The sequence below is a fragment of the Nycticebus coucang genome, chromosome 1 (genome assembly GCF_027406575.1).
Source record: "Nycticebus coucang isolate mNycCou1 chromosome 1, mNycCou1.pri, whole genome shotgun sequence".
NCBI classification, from domain to species: Eukaryota; Metazoa; Chordata; class Mammalia; order Primates; family Lorisidae; genus Nycticebus; species Nycticebus coucang.
In genome coordinates, this window is record NC_069780.1 from 7,294,817 (window position 1) to 7,319,640 (window position 24,824).

Consider the following 24,824-nt stretch of genomic DNA (forward strand, 5'->3'; position numbering starts at 1 on the left):
TGAATGCAATCTCCATATTATTAACAATAATTTTTAATTTCTGATTGCCCTTCACATTACTCTACGTCAGTGGTTCTCAACCTTCTTAATGCCGCGACCCTTTAATACATTCCTTATATTGTGGTGACCCCAACCATAAAATTATTTTTGTTGCTACTTCATAACTGTAATTTTGCTACTGTTATGAATTGTAATGTAAAAATCTGATATGCAGGATGTATTTAGGCGACCCCTGTGAAAGGGTCGTTCAACCCCCAAAGGGTTCACGACCCACAGGTTGAGACCCGCTGCTTCATGTAGCCAGGGCATCTTTCTGTGGGGGCCTCATCACCCTCGAGGCTTGTTCAGCCTCAGCCTACTGTTGCTTTGATTCCACCTTCTGAGCTTGAACTGTCTACTTGGATTCCACAGGAAGCCCTGCAGCCTCGAGCGTGTTCCACAGGATGTGTGCTTCCTTCCTTCACTGCTCCGAAATCGGGGACTGGTAAGGGCACAATTGTCTTAACTAGGAATCTCTGCTGACGGGAACAAAAACTTCCCCAACTCAGCACTCCGGGTGTAGGCAGGAAGGGCACTTGGAGAAGGGATTCCGGGCACATCAGAGCACCCAATTTCAGAGCGTAGAATCCTGTGTCATAGGAAGCAGTCATCCGACAGCTGCCCTTTCTGCCATCGGATGATCTCCCAGCTCTGCTTTCCCGGGTATGTCCATTTGTTCCGTCTCTTCTAGTCCATTCTTTCTGATTTGTCCGACGTTTTTGAGGTTTGCTTCCCCATACATTTCACTTCCCCAAGGCTTTGGTTGGCATCATGTTTGTCCCAATGCACCAGCGCCTCAGAGCTTCTCTGTGCAACATAAACAGCCTCTGTGTCTTTATCTTAGTTTAAATTCTCAAAATAGAACATTTAATTGACTTATTCTAAATCAGGTGTCTATCCCTAGTTCCATCAGTTGTGACCACGATGTTGGGGTCACCTGAGACTAGCGTGACCGTGGGGGCTACACACAGAAGGCAGATTCTTTTACAAAGCATTGGAGGTGGGAGCCAGATGGTTGATATACCTAATACAGACATAATCTTTTTCGTATTTTTAACCTTATTCCAAATTTGGGATGATTGTAGTCAGTCCTGGAATAGTAGTATGTGAGTTAAACATCTGGTCAGTTACAAAAATACCTTGTTTGGTACCAAAGGGCACCACAAGCCAGTTGTTCTTATGACCAGGTAATCAGCTGCCTCTTACTCTCACATTCACGCTCCAGGAGTGGGGGCTGCAGACCTTCTGTGCAGGTGTCAGGGTCTGGAGATACGCTGCGTCCAGACCTCTGGTTTCTGTCTTATTTTGGACACAGCTGCTTCACATTTCCTTTGGAAGTCTTCTGTGTTTTCCATCACATCTTATTGAATCACAAGTAGGTATCTTTTTTTTTTTTTTGAGACAGAGTCTCACTATGTGGCCCTCAGTAGAGTGCTATGGCATCACAGCTCACAGCAACCTCAAACTCCTAGGCTTAAGAAATTTTCTTGCCTCAGCCTCCCAAGTAACTGGGACTACAGGCACCTACCACAGTGCCTGGCTATTTTTTGTTGCAGTTGTCATTGTTGTTTAGCAGGCCCCGGCTGAGTTCGAACCTGCCAGCCTCGGTGTATGTGACTGATGCTGTAACTACTGTGCTATGGGCATGGAGCCAACAAGTAAATATCATTTAGAAATACAAAAATATAGATTACAACTTTATCTACAGCAGGAGTAGATTGAGGTTTTGTGGTGCTTGAAGCTTATATAACTTAGGAGACTTTTAAAGAGAAAAGAATATAAAATTATCAAGATAAAATTAGGTGTGAAATTGACTCATTAGAAATAAAACATAACAGATATGTGGCATCGCAGCTCTCAGCAACCTCAAACTCTGGGCTCAAGGGATTCTCTTGCCTCAGCCTCCCAAGTCGCTGGAACGACAGGCACCAGTCACAACACCAGGCTATTTTTAGAGATGAAGTCTCACTCTGGCTCAAGCTGGTCTTGAACTCGTGAGCTCAGGCAATCCATCCAACTTGAGCTCCAGAGTGCTAGGATTATAGGCGTGAGCCACTTCGCCAGGCCCACAACAGATATCTTTTTAAAAAGTACCTCTTAAGGGTGGTACCTGTGGCTCAGTGAGTAGGGCGCTGGCCCCATATACTAAGGGTGACAGGACCCAGCCCCAGCCAAACTACAACAAAAAAATAGCCAGGCATTGTGGCGGGCACCTGTAGTCCCAGCTAGTCTGGAGGCTGAGGCAAGAGAATCGCCTAAGCCCAAGAGCTGAAGGTTGCTGTGAGCTGTGACGCCATGGCACTCTACCAAGGGCCACACAGTGAGACTCTTTGTCTCTTAAAAATAAAAAAGTGCCTCTTAAATTTGGGCATAAAGATAACATGACAATGTTATTAAAATACAGATTCCTGGGTCCACCCTAGACCTACTGAAAGAGAGGTTATGAGGTGAGGCCTTGGAATCTGCCTTGTAGTATACAGCCCTAGGATGTCTGAATACATTTCAAGATAAACTAAGAGCTTGGGGCAATTAAAAGATGTTAACAATATTCTCTCTCTCTCTCTCTGGTACATCGGTCCATTTACGTGAAATTTCAATTGTCACTGTGTGAAAGAAGAAATACAAATTGTATATACAAAGTCTAAGTGGAATGTGTCATGAAGTTACTACACATAGTCTTACTTACTTAAGATTATAGGCGTGAGGTTTCTTTATAACCGGAAAGAATAAGCCGATACAGGGAAGGAAAATCAGAAGCCTTAAAAGTTGTGGATTTCATAATATTTCAGTACATTTTCATCATTTGGGAGAAAAAAATGCCCAGTGAATACTGTTTTTCTATGCCACAAAATAAGAAACATATGAATACTAAATGCAGCTTAAGATAAAAAGGAGATTCGTTCTTAGAAATTACTCCAAATACTACAATTGTTGCATTCTATAACATATTCTGCATGTTTCTTAACATGCTTATGGTATTTGTCAGGAAAAAAAAGAATTTCAACACACTCTTTTTTTTTTCTTTTGAGACAAAGTCTTACTTTGTTGCCCAGGCTAGAGTGCAGTGGTGTCAGCCTAGTTTACAGCAAACTCAAACTCCTGACTTCAAGCAACCCTCCTGCTTAGCCTCTCAAGTAGCTAGGACTACAGGTGCCTGCCACCACATCCAGCTAATTTTTTTATTTTTAGTAGATGGGGTCTAGCTCTTCTTGCTCAGGTTGGTCTCCAACTCGTGAACTCAGGTGATTCACCTGCCTCAGCCTCCCAGAGTGCTGGGATTACAGTCCTAGCAAATTCATTTTCATGATTTAATTGGCTTATATTAGTAATTAATGAATGGGTAACATTTCACCTAAAATTAGAAAGGTGCTTCCATGAGCTGAACAGAGGGGCAAGCTTTATAGCTAAAAAAGGGCTGAGGGAAGCAGAATCAAGGAATAAAAAGGGAATCAGGTTTTTACAAAGTTACTTTCCTTACACAGTTGAAACACAGGAGACTTCCCTACCATTCTGACTCAGGTAACCTGGCCCAGAAGCTTTTGGTTTCTGTAATCTCCTATCTTTCAAAAAACTGGCCTGTTTTAATTTGATTATGTGGCATCTAGCCTGAGCGATTTCATTCTGGTTTGGTCTGGTTTGTTGGAGCTCATGTAGGAACTTGGTCCAAAACAATAGCCTTCCAAAAATGTAATTTAACACACACACAGATTTAATAATAGTGTAAATAAACTTTGAGTCAAGAATACTTTTTTGAGTGAATTAATGATTTTATCACATTAACTTATTGAAACACACATATATGAAGAGATGACCCACATATTAACTTACAATAGAAAATAAATCAATTAATAGAGTTTACTAAATTAAAATACTGAACTAATTTGACAGCCTAAACTGTAACGCACAAGCAAAATCTCTATGGAATTCATATTTACGTATTAAAACATCGCTGAGTTAGGGGAAAAAGTAAACCTGATTTTATAACCTTAGGAAAATATTGTTCAGTAAATTTAGGGGACTTCCAGAGATCGCAAATGGAGGAGGATGGAAAACATAGGATTTTCACACTTTTTTGGTAATTGGAGTTCAAACAAACTCTTGGGTCAAAAGCTGCCTAATTTCTGTCCAAAAGACTGGTTCCTCTCAACGAACCGAGGGTCCAGGTCTTCCTAGACCCAGAAATTGAAGGGTAGAATTTTCACCTCAGGGTTGAGAATCAGAAATCAGATTCTAAGGGGTGGGGGAGGTGTGAGTCAGCCAAGGATACAGAGTTCTCTAGAACCAAGCTTTCTTGGGACATGAATCATGTTTATTTTAGACACAAAACTTTCTAACTCCAAATGGGGAAGAGAAAAATCGTTCTTACTTTATAAAGAATGTCACTCAGCCAGGATGTTAGGGAACAACTGAGTCGACCAAGCCCTGAGGCCCTGCAGCTCGATCACAAACTTTCCCTTTTTCAACTGCTATTGATGCCTGCTTGTCCCTGTGCCAAGATCAAGTTCTCAGTCCTGCCATGGTGCTTACGGACAACGGCATGTCTGAGGTGAGGCTGCATTCTCCATTGAGTTTGTACCCCTTCTCTAGCTAAGTCCGTATGTCCCTGGAGGACCCTTGGGACTGCAGCCCTGGTGGAGGCCTTCTCCAGAACCTGTCATTAGACAACACCGTTGCCCTCTGCTTCCTGGAAAGGTTCCTGCTTGGGTTTCCCAGCTGTAACATGACTTGTAACTTTATTATTTAATTGCCAATTTGAGCACACACAGATGGACTATTTAAACCATAATAACCCTAAGCTACACTGGGTGGGGTTGTGTTTATCTGTGCGCTTGGATTTTAGCATAGTGTTGTAAAGTTAAATTCAAGGCTTTCAAACAAAAATTTCCAAATATAGTGGCAATTCCTGCCAAGTCCCTTTTGGACAGTACCCATATATTTGCCACTATCACTTTTAAAATTGGTTTCCAATGGAGTAATATGATCTGTCTTCCAAAACAGAAACCCGAGTGTGTGGTAGCCTTCCTATAGAGCAGGGTTTATTTCTCAGCTTCAGACTTCTTTGTTTAAGGGTCATCCTGTCATCCGATTGGCAGCACCCCTCTTTTCCTTTATGCCTGAAGCTTGCTAAGTGCTCTGGCAGCCCAGCCAGCAGCCAGCCGTTTGGTTTTGTTTCCACTTTCACACAGGGAGCTGATCGCTGGCCTTGTCCTTTTGGTGAAAAGCTTTGAGTTCATTTTCCCTTTAGGAGTTCTTTCATCATTTCCAACTTCTGAATCTGGAGCTCTCAGCAGGCTAGAAGCAAAAACTTGCTCACTCCTTAATTTCTACTTTTTGTTATGTTCTCTGAGTTACTCCATATCCTTCCATTTGTACTATAGTAGAACTTCTGTAAATTGTCCACCCAAGGAACTATAACAAATTGGTCAGCATATGGAGGTGGTTGACATGAGGCCATTTCTGGTCTATAAAAATTAAGTCAACTTAAAAAGGGAGTCAGTGTAGGCAGGTGGTCAACTGTGGAGGTTCTACTGTATTTTCTCCCTAAAGTCTCCTTCAATTCAGGAAATGGCAACTCTATTCTTCAGTTGCTCAGGCCAGAAACCCTGAATTTATCTGCTGACCTGCAAGAAATAATAATGGCAAATGTATGTAGGTAAAGAATTCAATTAAGCCAAATGCGAGGACTGTAACACAGGGAACACTTCCAAACTAAGTTTGGAAGATGCTCTGAGTTGGCTGTAAGGGCCAGATGAGGAGGCAGGCGTAGCAAGGCAGCCTCAGCCAGGTCGTATAGAAATACCACTGGCCAGCAGAAATAAGCTAATGGATGACTGGCTAGAGGCTACAGCATTTCTCAGAACAGAAATTATCAGACTGTGATTAACCCAGTTCCTGGGATTCTTTACATAAGCAAGAGGTGACCAGGAATTTTAGGGGAGTAATTGTGGTCTCGGGCCCATTCTCCTGTGGCCATTGTAATTTAGTTAATATTTATTTGTCCAATTTTATTCTCATCTCCCTCCTTTTGATCAAAAGCACTGATGATCGATGAATTATTTTGGAATCCCTCTGTACTAGGAAGGCTCATTCCCAGAGAGTAATGTCCCCACTGAGGGATAGGAGATAGCTGGGACTGGTGAAGTTATAGGGCCAGTGGCAACCTAGGGACAGGCTTGAAGTCAGTTAGGCCTTAAATTATATTGCTTTAGTCATACGTTGAGTCGACTCTAGTCATTAGGCAAGCATGACTTCAGTTTCTGTTGCTGATTTCAAACAGGTAGAAACACAAATCATGGCCAGAAAAGGTGGTTCTTACAATCCTACCACTCTGAGAGCCGAAGTGGGAGCATTGCTTGACGTGAGGAGTTCCAGACCAGCTCCGAGCAAGAGCAAGATCCATCTCTACTAAAAACGGAAAAAATTACCTCACAGTTCTGTTTCCACAGGCATAGTGCAGTGGTGTTATTGTAGCTCACTGTAACCTCAAACTCCTGGACTCAGATAAATTGCTGCTTCAGCCTCCCCAGTAGCTGGGACTGCAGGTGCACACGACCACACCATCTAATTCTTCTATTTTTAGTAGAAATTGGGTCTCACTCTTACTCAGGTGGCTCAAACTCCTTGTTTCAAGCGATGCTCCTCCCTCAGCCTCCCTCTCAGCCATATTTACCTTTTTTAAATGAAAAACATGAATCCATAAATCTAAACCTTTAACTTTAGCTGTGCAAGGATTGGTTAGAAGTGCATGACATGGTCTCTTCCATCAAGCTTGAAAGGAATCCTTTATTTGGGGAAATGTCCCCAGTACACAAAATCTTCAGGTTGTAGTTCACGACTCAGCTGATCTTCATCTCCTGGGAGCAGGCTATAAAAAGAATCTTTGACTAATTTATCAGTTTTAGAAAGAAGTGTAATAAGTCTTTGGCAATAGTAAAGGATTTTTCCCTTTAATAATGTTGGTTTATATATCCTTTCATCCAGACACCTGGGTCTCCCTGCTTATTGTTTCAAAAGGAAAAAGTTAGGTTTTCCAAAGAGGATAGATCTTAGGCTGAGAGACACCAGTGGAAGAGCCTTGGCCCATATAATATCAAAAGCTCGAGTTAGTTTTGCAAGTTGGGTTTTGATTATGTCATTGGTTAGCTCCACCAACCTCAAGGAATGGGGATGCACAGTGGAAATGATGAAATATTGGCTATATGATGCAAATAGATCAAATTACTTGGCAATAATAGGCAGTAAAATGCATACCTAGGTCACCATGGACCTCAGAAGGAAGGCCCCAAGAAGGACTGATCTGTTCTAGTAAAACTTTTCATATAACCTGGGTGGTGTCTCTGTGGCATGGGAATGCTTTAATCCAACACAGAAACATGTAGTTCATAACTAAAACACACTTATATCTTAGATATGACAGCAGTGAGACAAAATCCAGTTGCCATATCTCACCAGGCTCTCATGGTAAAGAAAAATGTCTCTGAGATTCATGGAGCAGATCCCAGGGTTGGGTCTGGGGTAAATAGTGCAATGAAACAGACATTTGAGCAACTAACTTTAGGGGATGGTTTCCAATGACATCATTTTCCCCATGTTGTCATTTTATCTGGATTCCAATGAGTTAACTCATGAACATACTGTGTTATCAAAAGGTACCTGATGTCCTGGGGGAAGGATTGTTCAATCATTTTGTCCATACCATAACATGTGTCAGTGGAGAATACCCCTTCCTGGCTTTTCCAAAGGTTTGGTTCCTTTTGGGGAACCTTTTCTTGTGCTCTTTCAACAGGGTTCTAAATGGTGTGTGTACTTGCAGAGACATTCCATGGATGGGGCTCAGGCAGGAAATGTCCTTTAGTGCCATATTTTTTGCCACAATACCAGTGAAATGATTGCCCCTATATGGAGATGTTTAGAATATCCATGAATTTTTATAACAGTCAATGATTCAGGCTTTGCATAGACTCTAAGATTTGCTGGCCGTTCTTGATGGGTTGCTCTGAGGAGGTCGAAACTCCACGTTGCTCCAAATCACAAGCTGCTCCAAATGTGTGTCTGCTATCAGTGTAGACGTTTGCAGTTTTATTTTCTGCCAACAGACATGTTTCAGTTAGGGCAATCAGTTCTGCTTGCTGAGCTGATTTTATTTCTGGAAGAGGGCTGTCTTCAGTGATTTCAGCAAAGCAGAAAATAGCTTAACCTACATGGTATTTTCCCATATCAGCCCTAAGATCTGAGCCATCTGTAAATAAGACAAGATCACATCAGCATTGTCTATAGGGGTCTCTTGTAGGTCCAGTATGGGTTTAAGAAGTGGATCAGTCAAGACTGTGAGTCACGGGATGCGTTGCTGGACGGTGAGAGCAGCAGTGTTAAGGTTTTTGCAACAAGAAATGGTAATGTGAGGGGAAGGCACAGGAGGACTTCATATGAAGTGGGTGTGCTAAAGAAAAATCTGGCTGTGGGGAGAATTTAGCAGCGTTTCCACTGAGTGAGCTGCAGTAGCCTGCAGGTCTTTATGGTCCTCATTGTTTTCAGTTAGGACACCCAGAGGATTTTCCTTATCTTCATATAAAAACAAGGTGAAAAAGGAGGCTGTAGGGGCGGCACCTGTGGCTCAAGGAGTAGGGCGCCGGTCCCATATGCCGGAGGTGGCAGGTTCAAACCTACCCCCGGCCAAAAACCACAAAAAAAAAAAAAAAAAAAAGGAGGCTGTAATTAGGGTGCCCAGGATGGGAGCAATCATAAGACTATCTTTAATGCTGTGCATAGCTGATAGTCCTTCCAGGGTCTACACAAGAGGATTTGGTTTAGCTGTCTTTAGCAGGACATATTGAGGCTGAGCCATTAAAGAAAAATTGGATTAAAAAAAAAAAAAAGAAAAGAAAAATTGGGTATCCAATTCTGACAATACTTGGCCAGACCTAGAAAGTCTTGGAGTTATTTTTTAGTAGAAGGTTTAGGGAAGGCCAGAATGCAGAATCCCTTGATTCTGTCCAGATTTATTAGCAGCTTTTCTTTGGAAATTAAATGTGCCAGGTATTTTACTTGGCTTTGGCAGAATTGAAGTTTTTCTTTAGAAGTCTTATTTCTCTGTAGGACTGATCGCTTTAGGAAGTATATAGACTGTCATGTCTAGAAGCCAGGAAGTTTGGGGAACAGAGAAGGAGGTTATCTAGATCCAGCTCGTATCAGAGTGTAACCCCTGACAAGTCCAGACCAGCAAGGTCAGATTTCAACATTTAGGAAAAGTAAGTTGGACTCTCAGTGTGTCTTTGGGGCATGACAATCCAGGCGAAAGTGTATAGGTATTAACTGTCTTTATCCACCAGAATGCTAAAAAAGCACTGCCTGGATCAACAATAGCAAAGGCCCTACTCACTGTGGGTACTGCTGATAAGCAGGTATGGGACTCAGGCACCACAGAATGTCTTGGAATTACCATACTGTGCTTTGCTCTCATATTTTGTACAAAACACCACCCTTTCCATTTGGTTTCGTGACCGGACAGATTGGTATATTGCAGGAACTAGTTCAAAAGGATAATTAGGCCCCTTTTTATAGAATTCTGAATTATGGGCTTTATTCCCTTGATTGTACCTAGTTTTAGGGGGTATGGGCTTAATATGTATTAGGTAAAGATTTAGATGGCTTTACTTCAACTTCAATGGAAGTGGCTGAAATTATTTTTCCAAGGTCTGTGGATTATGACTGTGAATAATCTGGTAGTGTCTTTAATGAGTTGTTAATATCCCTTGGTTCTGAAATGTTTCACTGAATTTATATAGTAATACTTCTCAATGTCTCTGGGTTGAGTTTGAATCCCTATGCCTTTGTGTTCCATATTCAGAAACATTTCTCCCTTTTGGGAGAAGGAAATCCATGCATTATAAATCAGAAAAAAAAAAATCTCGATTTATAAGGTGTATGAGAGTCAAAGAAATAAGCAAAAAGAAATGAAGACCAGTAAGTGGCCTGGGTTATAATTTCAAGGTTGAGACTTATGAGACTCATAGGTTGGTTAGACACCCTCACCATTTGAATGGTTGGTTTTGTTACCCTGGGGAAGGGGGAAGTTTAAGGTGGTGGGGCTGAGAACACAGAGAGGGGACCAGTGTCAGTGAAGGCCCAAGTCTGCTCTCCATTTATTAACATTTAGTAACATATTTCTCCGACGGTGTTAGTTAAGGAGGAAATGGAAAACCTCTGTTTTGATACTGGGAGCAGTTTAGGTTGTTTTTATCTTTTTCACTCAGTCTTTTCAGCTCCTTTTTTATTATTTTTGAGACAGAGCCTCAAGCTGTCGCCCTGGGTAGAGTACCTTGGTATCACAGCTCACAGCAACCTCCAACTCCTGGGCTCAAGCGATTCTCCTGCCTCCACCTCCCAAGTAGCTGGGCCTACAGATGCCAGCCACAACGCCTGGCTATATATATATATTTTTTTTGGGGGGGGGGGGGGGAGGGGTGCAGCTGTCGTTGTTTGGTAGCCCAGGCTGAATTCAAACCTGCCAGCTCAGGTGTATGTGGCTGGCACCTTAGCCGCTTGAGCCATAGGCGCAGAGCCCTTTTCAGCACTTTCAACTAGTTAAACTTGGTTGGCTTTTAGTCCTGTTGTTACAAATTCCAAATGAGTAATACCCCTGATGTCTAAAAAGGTCAGCAACATTGTTTTGACTCTTGATTCGGACTGACGGGGCTCTTTTGGTCTTGGAGAATTGGCGGACTTCACTGTGGTCTTGGCTGCTTGCTCAGGGTCGTATTGGACCATCACCAGTGATAACATGGCCCAAAACATTGTCTTGCCTCTCCGAAAGGTCTTGGCAAACCTCGACTCTCCTTTGTTTTTGTTCATCTGTGAGCTCCTTCAGGACCATTTTTACACACGTCTTTCTCATGGTAAGATTTTCAGTTAAGATTTTCCTGTTTCTCTATTGATTTTTACTTGGTCTGCTACATTTCCCATAGTCAGCTGATGATTTTAATGTACCATTTGATGACTTTTTGTAATGTTTTCATCATTTCTACTCCTTACTGACTGCCTTGACCTTTCTTCATCAGTGACGCTTTCTCTTCCTTCAGAAAAACATTTAATCCCTCTGTACACTGCTGTATCTTCACGGCATCATTCCCATAAAGTTGGACTAACGTGTCCCTGATTTCACTTCAACTCTTGCCAAGCTTAGCAAGAAATTGAATGTTTGTTGCTCTAATTCAAACTCTGACATTCTTGAGACCTCACACAAAAACAGGCAGCAACAATAACGAACGCCACTCAGCAAGACAATGCCACACGTTGATATGACCATAGCTGTGAGACACGGATATACCGAAGTTGTGACACCTTACCAAGCTGTTTGAGCAGCGCTGCCAACCTGAGGGCTCAGTGGCAAGCTCAGCAGCTTCACTGTCAGACCTCATATTCACACAGTGGAATACATTTAGTATTCAACACTATTATTTAATTTTATGTAATTTAATATTATTTAGTGTATAAACAATACTATTTAGAAATACTGTCATTTGTGACAACATGGATGAACCTGGAGGATAGTATGTGAAGTGAAATAAGCCATAATGCACATGATCTGTGGAACTGATTAAAGATACACAGGTGACCCTTAAACAACATGGATTTGGACTGTGCGGGTCCACTTATACATCGATGTTTTCAACCAAATGCAAATCCCAAATATAGTATTCTTGGGATATACTGAAACCCATGTACAAAGAGGGCCGACTTCTTATCATATAAGTGGTTTCTATTGTCCAACTATGGGACCTGAGTATGCACAGATTTGGGTATACTTTGGAGTCCTGGAACCAATCCCCCATGAATGTCAAGGGATAACTGTACTGTATAATTATGATTAGATAGAAGGGAAAAAGTTGAGAATGGGCAAATGAACAGAGACAGAAAATAGACAAGTGATCACCTGGCTAATTTTTATGCCTCTGAACTTAAAAGAGTTTAATCCAAGAGCAGCAGATATGTAAAGTAAAATATTACAATATACTCTGATAAGTGATAACACGGGAAGATTATTTAGCCCACGAGTTTTGGATTTGCCTTGATCTTAGTACATTTTCTAGCCTTGTTCGGTAATAGCCCTGGAATGAGAATTACATAACCTCTCTCAGTTTCTGTCTCTACATTTGCAAAATGGAGATAATAATAGTACCTATTTATTAAGGTCCTTAGCAGAATTAGATGAGTGTGAAGTAGTTAGAGCACGCCTGGCATTCCATAATTATGTGTCCCTCCCTCGGTAAAAGGAATCTGCACACATTCTATACATACTCTTCAGTGGGAGTGTGGAAGATAGAGAGAATCATCTTGTATCTTAGTCCATTTTCTGTTGCTGGTAATAAGACACCTCAAAGTGGGTAATTTATAAAGAAAAGGAGTTTAGTTTTCACAGTTATAGAGGCTGAGAGGCCTAAGGTCGAGGGGCTGAATCTGATGAGGGCCTTGTTGCTAATGGGGCCTCTCTGCAGAGTCCTGAGCTGGCGCCGGGTGAGGGGCCGAGTGAGCGAGCTCAGGCCTCTTCTAAATCACTAATGCCACCCCTGTGATGCCACACTCATCCATCAATTCTCTGATCCAGGAGGGCTCTTGACCTAATCACCTTCTTTTATTAAAGGCCCCACCTCTCAGTGCTGCCACGTTGGGAATTAAGTTTCAGCAGGAGTTTTGAACAAACCATAGCACTAGATCAGGTGTTCAGGAAAAACTTAGGTGAATCTAGATTTTAATTCTTGTGAGAAAGTTGAATTTGAATAGGGTCTTCAAAGATGTGAAGGAATTTTCCAGGTTGTTTTGATTTGGTTAGAATGGGAAGAACATGGAGAAATTCCACGAGGCTGGAACAGTAACACAGGCAAATTGTGAAGGTAATTGTGCCTATGCAAAGGTACTAGGAACTCCCCAAAGGCTTTGACACTGTGCAGGAGATTTCTGTTATCTGAAAAATTGGGTTTGTTCAGCTGGCCAGTAACAAACACAGGTCTCGGGTAGTAGGAGTGTTCCTGCTTCTAACAAGGAGAACACCAAGAGTATTCTCTGAAGCAGTGTCTCCCCCAGGGAAAGCGGCATATAGTTTTAGTTTTTTATTTTATTTTTTATTTTTTGCAGTTTTTGGCCGGGGCTGGGTTTGAACCTGCCACTTCTGGCATATGAGGTGCAGGGGAGTGGTTCTAGGTGTGACGGGTCATCATGCTAGCACGTGGGTCTCATGTATGGTGATGAAAGTTCACCTCTGTAAGCTAAGTGGCAGAGTCTGTCAAGGGCTAGTTTTAGCTGGCTGGGTGCCTGCAGGCCTCATAGAGTTTTGAAAAACAAGTTATAAAATGAGAAGCTGCAAAACAGGGTGGTTGCTCAAGATGGTTGAATTTCTATGGTCCCTTGAGACCCTCCCTTCCTGCTCACATTTCTAGAGCTGCAGGCCCACGAAACATTATCTGCATATTAAAAAAGTACACAGACTCAGATACATGTTATGATTCTTATAGATACTATTCTAATTAGTATAATATTAATTTTTAAGGCATTTCTGAAATTCTAGTGACTTTTTAGCACTTTATGTTCTATCATTTAATGAGTCTTAAAATAATTACTATAAACCCTATGCCAGATATCAATTTTTTTTTAAATATTTTGAGACAGGGTCTCACTCTGTCACCATGCATAGAGTGTCATGGAGTCATTGTAGCTCACAACACCCCAAACTCCTGGGCTCAAGTAATTCTCCTGCCTCAGCCTCCTAAAGCAGCTGGGACTATAAGTGCCCACCACCACACCCAGAAATTTTTCTATTTTTAGTAGAGATGGAGATCTTGCTCTTGCTCAGGCCGGTCTTGAACTCCTGAGCTCAAGGGATCCTCCTGCCTCTGCCCCCCAGAGTTCTGGGATTACAGGTGTGAGTTCCTGTGCCCAGCAGCTTCTCTTTTATAAATTACTTTTGCTGTCCACTTTTTGAAATTTTAGTATTTTTAGGCCAATATATTAATATTAACACTTAGTTATATTTATTTCTAGAAAGGGTAATTTTTAAGCCATAACTACCTCCCTCTGGCCACCCTCCCTTTCTACTTGACTTTCTCTGCTACCAATCCACACCCTTTCACGTGAATGCCAGCTAAGGGTAACATTGCACTAAGAAAACACAAAACTGGGAACGTAAGTGGGCTGTTACAAAGCAATTCAAATATATGGTGGGCTCGGTGCCTGTATCTCAGCGGCCATAGAGCCAGCCACATACACCAGAGCTGGTGGGACTGAACCCAGCCCAGGCCTGCTAAACAACAATGAATGACAACTACAACCAAAAAATAGCCGGGCGTTGTGGCCGGCGCCTGTAGTCCCAGCTACTTGGGAGGCTGAGGCAAGAGAATCGCTTAAGCCCAAGAGTTGGAGGTTGCTGTGAGCTGTGACGCCACAGTACTCCACTGAGGGCGACATAATGAGACTCTGTCTCAAAAAAAACCCCCCAAAACCAAAAATACGGTGTACTTTTAAAAAACAAATTAGTTATTTGTAGATCATTCTTATCTTTCTTCCTCTCCATTAGTTTGATAGATCTAATTCTCTCGATGGTTTTTACTTTAGGTAGTTTGAGGCTATCGTAGTTATGTTATACGTGGTGTTACCAGCAAAATGAATTTTCCATCATTATATCGTCTCCTTTACCTCTAATATATCTTTTTAAATCTTACAGTCTACTTTATCATAGTGATGTCAGTCTTCTTTTGGTTGGTATTTGCAAAGTCTAACATTCTTTGTCCTTTCATTTTCAACCTTTCAGTAGCCTTATGCTTTAGGTGTGTCTTCTGCTGTGAGTCAGGATCCTGGCAGGAAATTAACTCAAGACGTTAATCACAGAAGGAATTCTTTAGAGAAGTGTGGGTAGCATTAGAGGAACCAATACAAGGTGATAAAATGTCCAGCCAGGAGTAAAAGTAGGAAAAGGCTTTATACCCAGAGCCCTCAGAGGTCTGGGGTATAAAGAGGAGAGAATACTCTGGAAACCCGGAAGAACGGGAGAGAGGGCCCCTGGCAGGAGTTGTGGTCTTAAGTAGAGACGACACAGCTACTGAAAGTTAGCAGCCGGCCAAGAGGGAAAACAGGGGGGAAACACCCTACTTTCTCCTCCTACCCTGGTCCGCTTCCACCTTTGGCCAAACCCAGTGCAGAGGAATTAAAGGGCAAAGGGGCTCAGGAGAGACAGGCACAGGAGGCGAAGAGCCAGCACATGGGTAAAATGCTCAAGGCTGGGTTTTGTCCTTGCTATCCAGTCTGATCATTTTTTAATTTTTTTTCTTTTTTGTTTTTTTCTTTGAGACAGAGTCTCACTCTGTCATCCTCAATAGAGTGCCGTGGAGCCACAGCTCAACAGCAACCTCAAACTCTTGGGCTCAAGTGATCCCCTTGCCTCAGCCTCCCGAGTAGCTGGGATTATAGGCACCCACCACAACACCCGGTTAATTTTTTTTTCTTTCTATTTTTAGTAGAGACAGGGTCTCACTCTTGCTCAGGCTATGTGCCTGGCCCATTAAAAAAATTTTTTAATGGAGCACTTTATCTGTTTACTCACATTATTAGGGGTAGGCACAGTGTCTCATGACTATAATCCTAGCACTCTGGGAGGCTGAAGGCGGAGGATCCCTTGAGCTTAGGAGGTGGAGATCAGCCTGACCAAAAGTTAAGACCCTGCCTCTATTAAAAATAGGAAAAAATAGCTGGGAGTTATGGTGGGCGCCTGTAGCCCCAGCTACTCAGGAGGCTGAGGAAAGGGGATCGCTTGAGCCTAAGAGTTTCAGGTTGCCGTGAGCTGGGATCACACCATGACACTCAGCCCAGATCAACAGAGTGAGACTCCATCTGAAAAAAAAAAGAAAGGTTATCAATGTAGTTTTACAATCTTTTTTCTCCTGTCACGACTGCTTTTTTGGTTATTTGAGCAACTTTTCTCCTTCCATTTATTCCATCTATATTCCATTTCTGTTATTTTAGTGGTTGCTTTAGGAATTTCTCATGCGCTATCTTTAACTTCCTCCTATCTTTGAAACCCTTTTACTCTCATTACCTCTCCTCTCACTTATAGGCAAAAACTGTTCTATGTATATTTAATACAGGAAGATGTTATTATTTGTTGTTTTATGTAGTCAGTAGAATATTTACCTACTTTCCTGGCTCATCATAATTCTTGTATTTTACAACTTTCCGTCTCAAATAACCTTCCCTTTTTCAATCTCTTGGAATGTCATCTGTTGAGACCTGTTAGTGATAAACTCTTTAGCCTTTTCTTGTTTCTGAAAATGTCTTTGTTTTATGCTCATTATTGAGTGACATTTTTGCCAGATATATAATTCTAGGTCGACATCTTCACAGACATTATTCGCAGCCTTAGGGATTTTATATATTTGTTGAGAAGTCTGCTGTCAGCCTACTTGTCACTCCTTAGAAGGATAGATTTAAAAATATTTTCTTTGATTCTGGAGTGCAGCAGTTTCACTATAATACATGTGGATTTCTTCTTTTATATTCTGGTTGGGATTCATGGATTATTCTAGAATTCTTGACTGATGTCTTTCTTTTGGTTCATAAAAATAATCTGGTCTTATTTCTTCAAATATTGCTTCTGCCTCATTTGTGCTTACTCTTCTCCCTTTTGGAATTCTGAACAAGTATACATTAGAGCTTTCCTCCATCCTCCATATTATCTAACCTCTTTCATATCTCCCATCACCAGAACTCTGCATTCTACATACTTTTCTCAGATCTTCCCATTCATGATTTTTTCCTTTAGCTGTGGCTCATCTTCTGTTTAGCTTGTTTATTGAATTTTAAATTATAATGCTTATATTTTTCATCTTTAGAAATTCGAGTTGATTTCATTTCAAATCCACTTAGACATTTTTATAGTCTTTTCCTTCAGTTCATGTTTTTGAACCATCATTTTATCCATTACACTGTTATGGACTGGATGTGTATATCCCCCCACCAATCCCCAAGGCCAGATTTAGTGTTGAAATCCTGATCCCTAATGTTATTAGGAGGCAGGGCCTTTGGGAGGTGATTAGATCATGAGAGTAGAGCCATCATGGGCTCCAAGAGAGCTATCGCACTCTCTTCCTACCATGTGAAGATACAAGTTGTCAGCCTACAAGCTGGCACAGGCCCTCACCAAAAGAAGCCAACCATGCATTGCAGACGCACTAAGCATGCTTCTTTTTTATGTTAAATAATTCCAACATTTGAAGGCTTTGGGGTCTGATTCTTCTGTTGGTTGTTTCTATGGCTCTTTATAATTTTTTTGTATTTTGTGATTCTCGTGCTGCTATTCTTTGGAATTTTATCTGGGAAAAAACTTTGAAGCCTGAGTTGAAAATGGGATCTTCCAAAAAGAATCTGCGTGTGCTTCTGCATAGTATGGTCCAAAGATGGTGACAACAGTATTTTCTACCCCACGTACTCTTCTTGGAGGACTTGACACTCCTGCCATTGAGGAATGGGGACTATGTACCTACTCCTTGGATCTGGAGGGTCTACGACTAGGACAGAATGAGTATATTTGACTTCCAAGCCTGGGAGATAAAGGCAATACAGTTTCTTCCTGATTCTCTTGGGAGAATTTGCACTTGGAACCAGCCCTGGTGTGAGAAAGCCCATGCAGCCACATGGATGTCCCATGTAGGTGTTCCCCCCAAGAGCCTCAGTTGACATCCTGGTCATATGGGTGAGCCAACTTTTAGATGACCCCAGCTTCCACTGCCTCTCACCCCTGTCTGTAAGCCTTCTCGGATGTTCCCCAGATACCGTGAAGCAGAGACAAGTCATTGGTATAGTACTCCTCCCTAATTCTTGACCCACAGAATCCATGAGTGTAAGAGCAGAGCTATGGTTTTATGTTGCTGAGTTTGGAGACCTGGGGGTTACTACTGAGCATCACTACTATCCACTCTTCTGCCAGTTACCTGGGGAAAGACCGACCTAAGACTGCTTCAAATTAAGTTCTAGGTTTAAGGGGTTTGGAACAACAATAGTAGGCTCAAAACCAATGGATCAGCTTCAGTTTCTGGGCCAACCTACTGAAAGTCCTTGTGTGATTTCATAGGCCCTCCATCTCCTGAAGCATTGTGAGTGTTGAAGGGTGAAAGTTCTTCAATGGGCTGAACAGACTGTTGCTCCACAACTAGAGATAAAAGGTTTTCAAGGGAAATCTCAGGTTATGGTCATTTACTGAGAGAAACTCATTCCTACACAAGTGTGAACAGTTAATCACGTGACAGAGAATAACTCACTGATAGGAAGGCTTTCATGGTTTTGGGACGAGTAGGACAGGAGTAGGGAGAGGAGCCTAAGGTTCTCTTGTCTAGCTGGGCCTCTGTCTGCACTGTTTGGTGGTAAATATGGAGGAGACTTGATCACAGCATGGCCTCTAGACCCCATGGTGCCACCAGGGTTGCTGAAGCAGAGTTTTTGAAGCCAGTTTTGTTACTGTCTTATTCAGTTGCAAGAGACACCAACAGCTAATAGAAAAGGTCATTTCCACAGAGCCAGTGAGCTGCTCTCTGCGGAATGCAGGCAGAATAACTTCCTTGGTTCATCATGGCTTATCCATGAGAATGGCCGCCCTACATTTTTTTATGAGTCAGCAGCACTTAGTTATTAGGTCCTATCTTATTTTGTCTTGCATCCTGCCTCCTTCCACATGGCATTTCAGGCTGCTTGGAGGAAATACAGTTTATCAACATGAACCATTCTGGTTTTCCAAAGGAGTTTTGGGTCTTGCTGCTCATCACAGGGAGGGAGCAGAAGGCTGAGGCTGACCCACTAACCCAGTGGTTGGAATTCACACTGTCAATCTGCCAGTGTCTCAGAGGGAGGCCTGGGGTCTGTCAGCAGCAGAAACCAGCATTTGGGCGAATCAGATCATGTCAGTCCAGTAATTTACTTTGTTTACCCTGTTTCACTGAGTCATTTTTAAAAGGGCACTTAGTAAGCCAAATACATCTTTCTATAAATGGAGGAACATTTGGAGTAATTTTTGAATTCATCATTGTGAAGTCTTCTCAAAGTTGTCCGAAGGCTTTCTTCGTAATTTAATTTGGGGGTGGGGTGGGGGGAGCGTCTCATTTTGTTACCCAGGCTAGAGTGAAGTGGCGTGATCATAGCTCACCATAAGCTTGAACTTCTGGGGTCAAGCCATCCTCCTGCCTCAGTCTCCCAAGTAGCTGGAACTTCATGTGTGCACTGCTACAACCAGCTAATTTTTTTTTCTTTTTGTAAAACAAGGTCTCAATATATCACCCAGTCTGGTCTAGAGCTCCTGGCCTCAAGCAATCCTCCCTCCTTAGCCTCTTAAAGTGCTGGGATTATAGCTATGAGCCACTCTGACTGACCCTAACTTTTAAATTTTTAAAATTACACATGAAATACATTCTTATTGCAAAAGACAACACCATGGCATACAGCTGCAACATACATATCAAGGTCCACCTTCATAAGGTTTTTTTTTTTTTTTTTGGCTGGGGCTGGGTTTGAACCCACCACCTCCAGCATATGGGGCTGATGCCTTAATTCTTTGAGCCATAGGCACCACCCAACCTTCATAAGGTTTTTATGCCCCCTTTTCCAGCATGCAGGCCCTCCGTGGTTCTAGGAAGTGTGGAGGAAGCAGCTCTGGCTCCAGGCCCCTCCTCCCGTCTCTTTCTGCATCCTCCCTGTGTCCCTCAGCAGAGGCTCTGCCACGCTGCACGATAAACAAACCTTCACATCTCTCTAAACTCGCTCGTGCTTCAGGGTGCTCAGCTTTTCAGGGCAGCTCCCTTCCAAGCTGCAACTGGGGGATTCAGGTTGCTTTCATCTTAACATCTACTCTGTGTGGAACATAAAGCTTTCAGGGGCTGGACATGGTGGCTCACGCCTGTAATCCCAGCACTCTGCAAGGCCAAGGCAGGTGGCTCACTTGAGGTCACAAGTTTGAGGTCACAGCCTGAGAAAGTAGAAGACACCCGTCTCTAAAAATAGCTGGGCCTTGTGATGCGTCTCTGTAGTTCCAGCTACTTGGGAGACTGAGGCAAAAGGATCACTTGAGCCCAGGAGTTTGAGGTTGCTGTGAGCTATGATGCCACAGCAGTCTATCCAGGGTGACAGAGTGAGACTCAGTCTCAAAAACAAAAAAAACCCAGAAAACAAAAAACAACTTTCCAGGGCATGGGAGCAAGGAAGAGAGAGAAAGAGAGCTCACACTTGCCCTCAGTTGCCTTCAGCTGGAAATGACCCACATCACTCCTGTCTTCACCTCTCTGGCTAGAGCTCATCACGTGGCCCCAGTTTAACTCCCAGGGAGGCGCGACGATGTCTTCCCACACCCCAGGAAGAGAGGAGAAGCTGTCATGGTGACCACTGGTAAGTTTCTACCCTGTTGCCCCTCTTCCTGATGCCCTAACCCAGCACCCATGCACTCCTCAGTGATGACCCCAGTGTCATGCGCTTATCGTTTGTGAATATACCTGTACCCATTCCTGAGGACTAACCACAGCAGTGAGTTGTCTGAGACAAGTTAGAGGCGCAGAAAGGAAAAAGTTCGGACAGTGCGGGGTAAAGTATGGAAAGGAACTAATTTTTTCAATAGATAAGATCCTCGTGCTTGGAAATGGAGACGTTAACCTGTCTACCATCTGGCCCTGCCGTGGGATGGTAGATGGGGTAATGGAGCTCTCCATCTGCTCCTGCCACTGTGGAACAAGGGTGCTGCTGCCGTCCTCACCCACGAGCAGCTTTTGTTTTTTCCCTGAGCTTTATTGAGTTACAACTAACAAATAAAAAGTGTACATATGTTTAAGGTATACAATTTGATGATTTGATACACATAAATGTAAAATGATTTCCACCATAAAGTTAATTGACTTATTCATTATCTCACATAATTACCCTTTTATTTTAGGGTTAAGAACACTTGAGATTTAAAATATTACCAAATTTGGCTCAGTGCCTGTAGCTCAGCGGCTAGAGCGCCAGCTACATACACCAAAGGTGGTGGGTTTGAGCCCAGCCAATGACAACTACAACCAAAAAATAGACAGGCGTTGTGGCAGGCGCCTGTAGTCCCAGCTGCTTGAGGGGCTGAGGCAAGAGAATCACTTAAGCCCAAGACTTGGAGGTTGCTGTGAGCTGTGATGCCAGGGCACTCTACCGAGGGCCACATACTGAGACTCAAAAAAAAAAAATCTTACCAAATTTTAAGAATACTATGCATTAATGAGTAATTACTATTAACCATGCTGTGCATTAGATCTCTAGAATTTATTCATCCTGCGTAATTGAATTTTTCTATCCTTTGCCCAACACCTCCCTCCATTACCCCCTGATAACCACCCTTCTACTCTCTATTTCACAAAATTTGATTATTTATTTATTTATTTATTTGTTTGTTTTGAGACAGTCTCACTCTGTCACCCTTGGTAGAGTGCTGTGGTGTCACAGCTCACAGCTCAAACTCTTGGGCTCAAGCGATCCTCTTGCCTCAGCCTCCCGAGTAGCTGGGACTACAGGCACCCAGCTATTTTTAGAGGTGGGTCTTACTCTTGCTCAAGCTGGTCTTAACTCCTGAGCTAAGGCAATCCACCCACCTCGGCCTCCCACAGAAGTTCGACTTTTCAGCTCTCAGTATAAGTCATATACGTATTTGTCTTTTTGCGACTGGCTGACTTCACTCAGCATCAGGTACTCCAGGTTCACATGTGTATTAATAGTTGCAAATGGCAGGATTTCTGTCTTTCCTGAATACTATTCCATCTGTGCATGTTTATTAATGTATATTTATACACACCCACATATAGTCCACATTTGTCAATGGACATTTACCTTTATCTCAGCTATTATGAATAATGCTGCAATGACCGTGGGAATGCAGATATCTCTTCAAGATAGTGATTTCATTTCCTTTGGCTATACTCCCAGGAGAGTGGGATTGCTCAATCATATGGTACTTCTATTTTCAATGTTTTGAGGAACCTCCATACTGTTTCCCATAATGGCTGTACTAATTTACATTCCCGCCAACACTGTACAAAGGTTCCCTTCTCTTCACACACTTGTCAACACGTTATCTTTTGAATCTTAACATCTAAAGAGGGGGATCTGATTTCTACTTACTCCCTGAGAGAATAAATAATATAGGGAATTTCTTGACATACGTGGGGCCAGGTGTGGTAGCTCATGCCTGTAATCGTAGCACTCTGGGAGGATCACTTGAGCTCAGGAATTCAAGACCACCCTAGGGAAAGTGAAATCCTGTTTCTACCGAAAATAGAAGAATTAGCCAGACACTGTGGCAGGTGCCTGTAGTCCCAGCTACTGGAGAGGCTGAGGCAGGAGGATCACTTGAGTCTAGGCTTTGGAGATTGCTATGAGCTGGGCTAATGCCACAGTACTCTAGCCTGGGCAACAGAGTGAGACTCTGTCTCAGGAAAAAAAAAAAAAAAGGACGGTGCCTGTGGCTCAAGGAGTAGGGCACCAGCCCCATATACTGGACGTGGCGGGTTCAAACCTGGCCCTGGCCAAAAACTGCAAAATAATAATAATAATAATAAAAATAATAAAAAGACTCATCTTTCAAGGTTGATGAACTTTCTGTTTACTTGCATCCAACGTATCCCAGGCCTCTTCATCCCACCCCAGCTTCCTCTCCATGTCATGTATTTAGTGATTTATACTCAGAGCGTGTACTCGCACACACACACACAAGCAGAGTCAATTTCCGAAATTCTCTCTTTAAACCAGGGGCTTTACAAGACCTCTCTCCTTTTTTCCATCAAGTCCGAATGTCTTCAGCTCTGGTGGAGCCAGTTGATTATTTATGAGGTAAATGGTAAATACCTGGCATAACTTGTGGTTATAAAAGCATTTATTAATTCATAACTTAATCTAGATGTAATTTATGAGCAAATGTTTTAATTGGACCATTAACTCTATGAGAGTGTTTGGGTCTATATATCCTGTGCAAAAACATAGTTGCACTTTCTTCATTGGTCCCTGCCCCCTAATTTTCTATGATTTAATGCCTTCAGTTACATAGTTTCAATACCATGATATGTTGAGCAACCTATCACCATCTCTCCAAAAAAAACCAAATAAATAAACAAACAAACAAATAAATAAAGCTTCTTGGGCATAATCCAGCCTCTTCTGCTCTGAGGACATGAATGGTTTGATGGCTGTGGACAGGGTGAAAGTGGTAAGTACATAGTTTCTTCAAGTCTAGGAGAAAGTTTGATGAAACCTAAAGGTTTAAGAGGCATTCAGAGGGGCTGCGTGCACTCTTGCTAAAGGTTACTTTGGTAGTAACCTTATCAGATTCCACCCCTCAGATCCCTCTGCCTGCCTTCACTGTACGTCCATATCGGATGGGGACAGTTTGGTCATGAGTGTCAGGTAGATAGGCAAAAATGAGCTCACCTTATCACCTCTCCTCTCTCTATAGCAGTGTGTGCCAATCAAGTGTTCTAAGATTCCAGAAGCATGTTCTCTAAACATCAGAACTTCCAGACTCCTATCTCTGGCAAGAACGTGCTTTGGATAGTTCTCATACACAACGGCTTAATATAGAAAATAAAGGCATGAAAAATGTTGTTAACGTGAAGTAAACCGACCATTTATTCTTCTCTCCGAACACTGTAGGCTTTGAGAGGCCTGGTGACTTCACTTGCACACCCAGAAAGAGAGAGGTAACTCCAGGACCGCTGGGTTCTCACAGTCTTTCTACCTCAAGGTCGCACTTCCTTCCTCTGTTATAACTGATATGCAGAGAACATTATAGAAACAGCTGGGATGTGACAGGGTAGGACAGAAAACAGCACAGTGTTGCTTAGTGAGAGTACAAAATCAAATCTGAATGTAGATGGCTCTTCAAAGAAATTGCTTTGTAAATTGGATAAGTAGTTCTCAATATGTCATCTAAATAAATGAGCCAATTCATTAAAACCTACCATATGCTAGGCACCGTGATAAATCCCAGGACACAAAGAACGCATGAAGTAAATTTCCTACTATGAGATGTTAAAAAGAGGAGCAATGTGGAGCTCTGTGGTAGGTCCCCAGTGCAGGTCAGGGGGGCTGTGCTTGAGCTGCTCAAGGGCCTTGGCAAACAGCTCACACCTGTGACTTTCTCCAGACGCTTGACCTTGGCTGAGTGGAACCACCTCAATGGAGACTCTTGAGATGTTACACTCTCTACTCTCCAAGGTGACAAGGACCAATGGAGACTCTTGAGACGTTACACTCTCTACTCTCCAAGGTGACAAGGACCAATGGAGACTCTTGAGACGTTACACTCTCTACTCTCCAAGGTGACCAAGGACTGACTCATTTCCTCTCTTGTACACTCTTTCCCTCCCACACCACACTTCAGCTGTGTGTATCTTGTTCAGCTCTTTCCTATCTTGCTCCTTCCCTTCCTTACAGATTTTAGTAAAGAGAGTACATTCCGTGACGCACGAACAGTAGAACCCACTTCTCAGGCTCTGCTCCTGTGACACCCAACCCCAGATGCCAAACAGTGTTGTTGGAGGTTACAGAACGGTCTCGGAGACACATTGACTAGGGAAGGGTCTGTAACATCATACAGGCCTATAAAATTTTTTTTTTTTTTTGAGACAGAGTCTCACTTTGTCACCCTCAGTAGAGTGCTGTGGCATCACAGCTCACAGCAACCTCAAACTCTTGGGCTTAAGCGATTCTCTTGCCTCAGACTCCCAAGTAGCTGGGACTACAGGTGCCCGCCA

The 24,824-nt window shown here is 42.6% G+C and overlaps 1 long non-coding RNA gene across 1 annotated transcript; it reads left to right on the forward strand.

Moving 5' to 3' along the window:
- The first annotated feature begins 564 nt into the window (after positions 1-564).
- LOC128588128 (uncharacterized) lies at positions 565-23,675 on the forward strand. Its single transcript, XR_008380718.1, has 3 exons — positions 565-702; positions 20,354-20,448; positions 23,525-23,675. It is a non-coding gene; the product is annotated as an uncharacterized LOC128588128 (long non-coding RNA).
- The last annotated feature ends 1,149 nt before the right edge of the window (positions 23,676-24,824 follow it).